The sequence below is a fragment of the Epinephelus lanceolatus genome, chromosome 11, assembly GCF_041903045.1.
Source record: "Epinephelus lanceolatus isolate andai-2023 chromosome 11, ASM4190304v1, whole genome shotgun sequence".
Taxonomy (NCBI): Eukaryota; Metazoa; Chordata; class Actinopteri; order Perciformes; family Serranidae; genus Epinephelus; species Epinephelus lanceolatus.
Genome location: NC_135744.1, coordinates 39,355,285 through 39,363,421, shown reverse-complemented (window position 1 = coordinate 39,363,421; position 8,137 = coordinate 39,355,285).

Sequence of the window (8,137 nt, the reverse complement as noted above, 5' to 3'; positions counted from 1 at the left end):
TCTGCTTCTTTAGCATTCATTAGGACCTTCAGAGATGTTGTTACCTCAGCCTCAGGCCTAAGGTCATTTAAAAGAACGAAGCTCATAAAGATGAATAACGAGTGGAGCAGGGACATGGTGTCTGTTTCTAACAAAGTGGGCGACAGCTGTAGTATTTAGAGTGAGAAAGGCCAAATATGGTGAAAGAGATGGAGCTGGATGGGTCAAATAAACTCTGGACTTTCACCTGGGAGGCCACTGTTTTTTACGGTATGAAACAAAGAGTCCATTAAGTTATTTTCATAACAACATAGTATGCTAATCAGGGGCGTCGTTTCAGCAAAAGCTAAGGTATGGCAATATGACATGACGTCACAGAGCTACTGATGATGGAGTTTCAAAAATATGAACTTATATAAAACTTCACTTTGGTCTTTGACCTGTCAGAAGTACATACTATGCTATTGAAAACTGTTTCAAAGGACATGAAGCTGTTTCTCACATTCATAATACCTCATGTCTGCATGTAATGCACGACATGGTGAGAGCAGTGAAAATATCGGACCTATTTCGGCGCGTATTTCAGCACCACGGACAGCGAGCGGACGTTTAATTATCATTAGTCATGTATTTAACTTCACAGAAAGTAAAGAAAATAAATGAATTACAAGCTCATTTGTAGAGGATAACCAAGGGGTCCGGTGTATGAAACACAGTAAAACAAAGGCCAATTTGGTACAATACTTTATAGGTGAATTTATTGGAGTGTCTCCAGAGACCGAAAATACAAGCTTAACATGCCGACATGAAGAAAAAAACCCCAGGCTTCAAGACATCATTTAGACAGGCTGTCTACAGCAGCAGAGCAAAATGCTTTTACAACACACACAGATACCGTATTTTTCCAAATAGCAGCCCGGGTGTTTATTTCACAAAATCGATTTTGACCCCAGACCTATTTGCTCAAGGCTTTTTTTTTTTTTTTTTTTTTTTGCACCGACCTGCACCAGGCTGTTATTTGGTTACAGTTCCTGTCCAGTGTGTTTTTAGTGCAAAAATACTGTATAATGTAGGGGTGAGTTTGTGTACAAAAATCTCTAAACATTTAGAGTGGGTAATTTTTTTCGTGTACACGGATTTCACCGCGGGGTGGTGCTATTGCATTATACCAGTAAAGCCCCAGTTATCCGAATACCAACCGAACGGGCCATTTAACCAACAGTTACAGGCCGCCACACCGAAATATCGCCATCCCGACGGTCCGCCATCCCGAATTCTGGTCCCTGAGTCCTGACAGTAAGTTATGGCAAGCCTGTAGAAGCAGTATTCCCCTCGCATGTCAGCGATTTTCACCTGAGTAATTCAGGCTTACATTACCTGTTTTTCAGTGAACTCTTCTGGTAATTTTGTTAAAAGGCATGGCATATAGGTCCACAGTAACTTATTATTATTATCATTATTATTATTATTATTGGGTCTTATAAGAGTGAGCTACAATGAGTACCGGGCCATCAAATCACAGCATCCGCAGTGAGAGGACACGGAATTGTGTGCGCTTTTACGCACGCGGGTGTAGGTGATCATGGATATTTAATGTGGGAAAGATGTAGCCAGATGTATTACCTGTTTTAGATACGTGGTTGTCTGTCCGTCCGTCCGTCTGTAGCACGAGTCATGTGCACCACTTCACCACCGACCCGTGCATAAAAGCGCAAACAGTCCCTCAAGGAGGGACAGCCATGAGGCAATGAATGAGGAAATAATTGCCCGGGCGTTTAATCGGACCGGTGTTTAATACGCAAAATGGGGTCAAACCCCCGGCGGCTATTAGGTGCCCACCGGCTATTTACCACCGGGCGACTATTTGGAAATATACGGTATATTGTAGAAAACCAGCATATGAAAAGTGTCAAATAATAATAATAATGATAACAAAATCCTGGCTTTAAACAACTTCCTCGAACTTAATTGTATCAAATCAGAAGTCATTAACATCGGCCTCAAATGTCTTCTTAAATCCACCCACAACTTCTCCCTCTCCATCGACAGCTCCACTGGGCTCACCTCCCTACATGTCCGTATCCTTGGTGTCATCTTTGATCAGACCGTCTTATTTGACAAACATCAAACACATAACAAAAACACCCTTCTTCCATCTCAGAAACATTGCCTGCCTCCATCCATCCCTCTCCTTTTTCAGCTGCAGAGACTCTCATTCATGTTTTCATCACTTCCAGACTGAACTATTGCAATATTCTCCTCTACGGTTAATCATCCAAAACTTTCAAGAAACGACAATATATCCAGAATCCATGTTTGTCTTCCTACACACTCTTGCATGTCCCTCTCTGCATTGTTTCCCTTGTAATGGATTATTTGATTTTAGTTTAATAGCATCTTTTTGTATCCAGAAAAGTGCGATATGAATCCAGTGTATTATTATTATTATTATCATTGTTTAGCAAGGTTCAAGTCTATGCATGTTTATTTTTTCCATGCATATTTAAGTTAACTGGAAGAAAGGATGCGATTGTAACAGTGTTTGGATGGTCAGCAGTTTAAGTGATTGTAGTTAACAGATTCTAATGTTGCAAAACCACCAGAATTGTTCTTTCATCAACTTACAACTTGAATTACTGTTGATATTTTATAAACCTACATCTTGTGGAAGCAATATAATGTTAAAATCTTGTGTTAGTAACAGGCCGATATTGGTTGTTGTTTGATAAAAAAAAACAAAAACAATTCAAGGTCCATGTACTTGCTTCCTCCAGAGCTTTCAATGCCATTTGACGGTCCTCATCAACAGGTGGAGTTTGCTCAGTTGTCTGATGACCTAGGTCAACCCAGTCTCACTCCTATGTCCTCCAAATCCAATGTTTGGGCATGGTGTCAGACACCAATAAAAAAAAAAAAAAAACATCCTCTAACGTCAGCATGATACATGTCGGTATAGTTTAACAGCGCCCGGCAGTGTCGGAGTGAAACGCAATGAGACAAGATGAAAGTTAAGGCTGCGAAAGTTGGAGTAGAGTGGGTGGGAGGGGTGGTGGATGGGTCCAACAAATATTGAAAGAAGACAATACATGTAGGAGGCAGAACTTGACACGGTGTCTCAGAACATAGCCAACCAACGTACCTGTGGTACCTTGCACATCGTATCTGGACGTGGAAAGTCCATGACCAAATGTCGATATGTGACAAGGTCGGAGTGAGAATGTTTTGCCTAATTACGGAACTTCTTCCACAGGATGACAGAAAATCACCTGGGCTGCGTTCAGACAAAATGTTGCAAAGCATTTTTTTTTAATGCAAATGGTGGTGTGTTCAACACCCTGATGTGTTCAGCAAGTGCACTGGCTTTTCATAAGACAGGATTCAATTCAGTTCAAAGGGGCTTGGCATAGAAAACATATGTTTACACTGCCAAAGCAAGTGTGAAATACAAATAAAGATCTACTAGACTCTGATTTGTATACACGTCGCTGCTGATTGGGTAACGCCTCTGATACACCCACTAAACAAGAGAAAACATACCCCAAAACATGTTGCACACTGTTTCACATTGCTTTGAAGAAATATCTCCATAGCAAAACTGTGTATGCTGTTGTTGGATTAAACATGCCGCAGTTATGTTCCATACTTAGGAACAAACTATAAAGACGGTCAGATGCAGTTGAAAGCTCAGTTGAAAGTTTTTGTCAAAGTACTTTCTCATTCAGTAGTAGTTGTTTTGTGTTTTGTTTCTTTCTTTTTTGTTGGATTTTCAACAGAGGTTAAGAATTTATTAATAGTGAGAAGCCCAAAACACAACTTGATGGTTAAAATATGTGAAGATGGGGAACTTATTTGTTGGAAAAAAAAAAAAAAATATTCCTTTGTTTTTAAAAGAGAATAATGAGCTAACTGTCCTCCAAACATGACAAAGCTCATGATTAAAAAGATGCTAATTATTGAAATTAAACTAACATGAGACTGAAACTAACAATGATGGAATGACTAAAATGTGCTGCAATATAATACGTATTATTGTGGTAATTACGAATCAAATCAAATCAAAAGAGGCTGTCAGAACCAGCAGAACAAGAGGATGGACTTGTTCATCCGATATTTTGATTGTTGAAGTAGAGAGCAGGCGTAGAGGAGGGTGACAGACTGTGTGGGTTTTTGTTTACACAATTAAACCCTGACAGGGAGTGTGTGAGGGAGAGGCCGGTCGATTTAGCACAAAGTGTCTAATTTGCTACAGGGTGAAAATAAGCAGCTTAAAAGCATATGAAGTTGCACTTTGTCGGATGGTTCTGTGTTATTTGTCGGTAAGCTGTAATTACTCTGTCTGGACTTTATTGCAGCGTGAATTCAGCGATGAAAAGGATGGGGAGAGGAGTGGAGGCAGAGAGCGGATGAGTCAGTGAGAGAAATGTTAAGTTCAATACCGCTCTTTACAACAACGTGGCCTGAAATGGTGTCATGTTTGCTCGAGGTGCACCTTGAGTCTTTGTCATAAAATATGGTTACTAGCACAAAAACAGCAACATGCAGAGGGCTTGAATTGAATAGATTGAATTGAATTGAATTGAATAGATTGAATTGAATAGATTTAATGGAACAAATTAAGATGAATTGGAAAAACATTAGGGCCTAATTGTTTAGGGCTTAATAGCTTTCTTACAGCACTAAGACACTTATGTGCTGATGCATAATTAATCTTGTTGGACAAACATTATCTCTCTATTTTATTGTGAGCGACTCTAAACATTTTAATCTCACCCCTGGATTGTGAGATTTTTCACTTTCACTTTAACACTTTTTTTTTTTTAAAGTTCAGTTTATATTGTCAGAAATAGAATATGATATTCATTACTGTGTTTTCATCACCTGAAACTAAAACTCATAGTGTTTTCATCACCTCAGAATGAGCCATTTATACTTATGTAATAAGTGGGTCTCTTGAACAGATTACTCAATACATTTCTACTGTAGCCTAGAATGGACAAATCAAACACTGTCCCTCGATAGGGCCATTCACAGTTTCATGTTTTTGTATCGGCTGATGTAGGTTTTCCACACATTTGGCACATGGGAGAAGTTTGAGCTCAACCTCACCACCAGATGCCACTCAATCCTGCACTCTGGACCATTAGGAGCAAATTAGTCTCACTCACCAGACCTTTCCTCAAGAAAAGAAAGGTCTGGCTTGGCCGACTCTCACTTTAAGATTGGAGAAAAAAACGCCCCGGCTGCTTGTATTTCTTTCAACCAATCACAATCGTTCTGGGCGGTGCCACAGCAACGGTGCGCTTGCAAAAATATTGCCAGGGGGAAACAGGTTTTGGTGTAACGCCCACAAAAATATCGCCTACAGGACGTGAACCATGGCAGAAAAATGGCTACATCCCCGCAAGATCAAACACCGCAAAAGTTAGTAAAGGACGTGTTGAAAACTGCTACACAACCGGAGGTGGTAGGGCGGGACTTCAGCGGGTGGCTCGTTCCACAGATAGATCAGAGACTGATCTATGCAGTGAACCTCTGCCCACTCAGACTAGGAGCAAATAAATGTAGTAGACAATACATGACAAGTTTCCTTTTACACAGATTCTTTGCCCATACTGGCGATAACACTTGTTGCCTCAAAGTTTTTCCTCTTCTTCTTCCATTACGAGCAGTTGGCAACCGTTGGCAACTAGTGTAGGCAGGAGTCGTGTTAACCGGATATTCTCGATCATTGACCGGTTTTTTACAACAATGACCGGAAAATCTGAAGGCCGTCGGTCATTTTGACTGGTTGCAATTACCACCCCTGCCCACTTGGCGGCGGAGTGCACAGTCAGTGGTTTAAGTGGCTGCCGTTTTCACACTGCAGAGAAAAAGTCATTCATCTGCTTCATGTAGCGTTGTTGACAGAACGCCCTGGACACACCGGACGCGGAACCGAAGCACGGCGCCCAGCAGCGGAGGCAGTTTTCAGTCAGCGCCCATGTTAACCTATCTGACTGTCCACACAGGTCGCTGAGCAGAGCGGCGCGCCTGTGGAGGCAGCGCTTCAGTTCGGCGTCTGGTCTCTTTTTCACGGGAGCAGCAAGCGCTTCTGTCAAGCTGGATCGAGCGGATTGTACCAAACAGAAAGTCGGACACAGAAAAGACGAGAGAATCTGGCCAATTTTCGAAATAAAATAACAACAGCATGCACTGAGGAACGTGAGGAGAAAATACCGTGTTTGTAATCCAGGGCGAAGCCTAATGGCACGGGTGTGTGGATGTCTGTTCATCTTTTCGTTCATGTCCTTATTAATGCACACTTTATAACTTGCTTGTTGGATTTATTAAAAATGAACGAATGAAAACTAAATGTCTTTGAATATCTTTATTATCATTTAAAAACGAAAGTTAAAATGACCAGTAAAAATAGATTATGACCGGATTTTTATGACCCTGTCGGTCAAAATGACCGGCGACAAAAAAGTCTAGCGCAATGTCTGAGTGTAGGTACAGCCACCTAGCGGGCTGGGGTGGGAAATACACTTTAGTGTCGACAGTGCCGCTGCGCGCCGCTGCCAATGTGTTTTGGGGGGCGGCACTTGATGGCCACAGCGCCGCGCCGGTGGCAGTGTGTGTTGTACTTTACTTTCCTGATCATCTCACTGCTCTTGTTTCTTGTACCATTAGATCTATTTTTAGCTATGTGACTGCGCTCTGTGACCTCAGCAATTACCTCAGTGAGTATGTTGTAATAGTCACTGATGGAAAGTTATGAAGATAAAATCCAAGTAATGATAAGCCACAATTTTTACTTTGTTTGGAGAATTGCAAATATTTTTGTGGAATTTCAACCAAAAATCAACATTGGTTTCTTTTAATCAAGTAGATGATCATTCTCAAATCTTACCCAAGTAATTTTAGTCTTTTAACCCCAACATGATCTTAACCAAAGAGGCAGCAGATCAGAAAACCAAGTTAAAACATAGAATCTAAGACAAAAACATAAAATAGTGCAGAATCATAGAGAACATGCTAAAGCTATTTTAAAGGTACACTATGCAGAATTTTCCTAAAAAACAATATAATTCCCGGAAACAGCACGTAGGTGAGGTTGGGACTTTATAAAAAGGTAGTAAACCAGGTGCCAGACTGTAAGCAGCATGCATCCATGAGGAAGCTACAAAAATCATGGACACAGTGCTAAAAAATGCAAATACAGAGAAGGCAATATGCCAAGCAAACAGAACTCGTGCCAAAACCAGAGTGTATCTGGTGTTGGCTTTCACTTTTGCAGTACTGTTTACACACAGTGGCCAACAATGTCTGCATAGTATAATACATGGCAACCAAGCTATACACAGTTCCTGTTAGACTGAATCATGCCCATGGGTTGCATTACTATTATAGTTACTGTATGTGCGATTTGTCTGTTTCACAACACAGAGAGGACTGTGTGAATTGTGCATTGTATTGCTACTGCTTACTGAAAAGTTCCAAAGTATTCTCCCTTGTTGGGAAGACAGATGTGATGTTTATGGCGTGGCACTTTAGGTTTTATAAAGGGGAAAAAACTCTAGTAGCTGTGGAAGGGGGGAAGGTCGATGCTCCCTATGGTCATTAGAATGACATTATTCTGTGCTCTCGGTCCATTTATCAATCTTCAGTCCTCCTGGCTTCCCTTTTCTTCCATCCTGTATAAATCACAGCACTGTTCAGCCTTTCTTTTTCCCAAAACATGTTTTTTAGTTTCATAATCTTCCTCCTCTCCTATTCCAGTCCACCTCACCCAGTCGATTCCCTGCTCTTCCTGCTCCATGACATTCTCATCCAAAATAACTAATGATTGCTTTTCCTCTGCTGCAATATTCCTGCATCTCTTTAAAGGCCTTTCTGAGCACTAATCACCCCGGTTCAGCTTCCTTTCTCTTCATGTGTTATTCATTCATTTGCTGTCGGTCGCTATTGTAGCAGTTTATAAGAGAGAGGCCTGTCATGCTTTGTGTTGCTGCCATCTGAGGAGCATAATGTGACCTACAATATGTGGATTTCTCTTGATAGAGATAATGGATTTCTGTTCGCTGTGCTGTGAACACAGGGTTCCTTGGCAAGGGTGCTTGACTGCCATTGATTTTGCACACTTCGGAGGATGAATCCATAGGAGCTATTTAGAAAGATA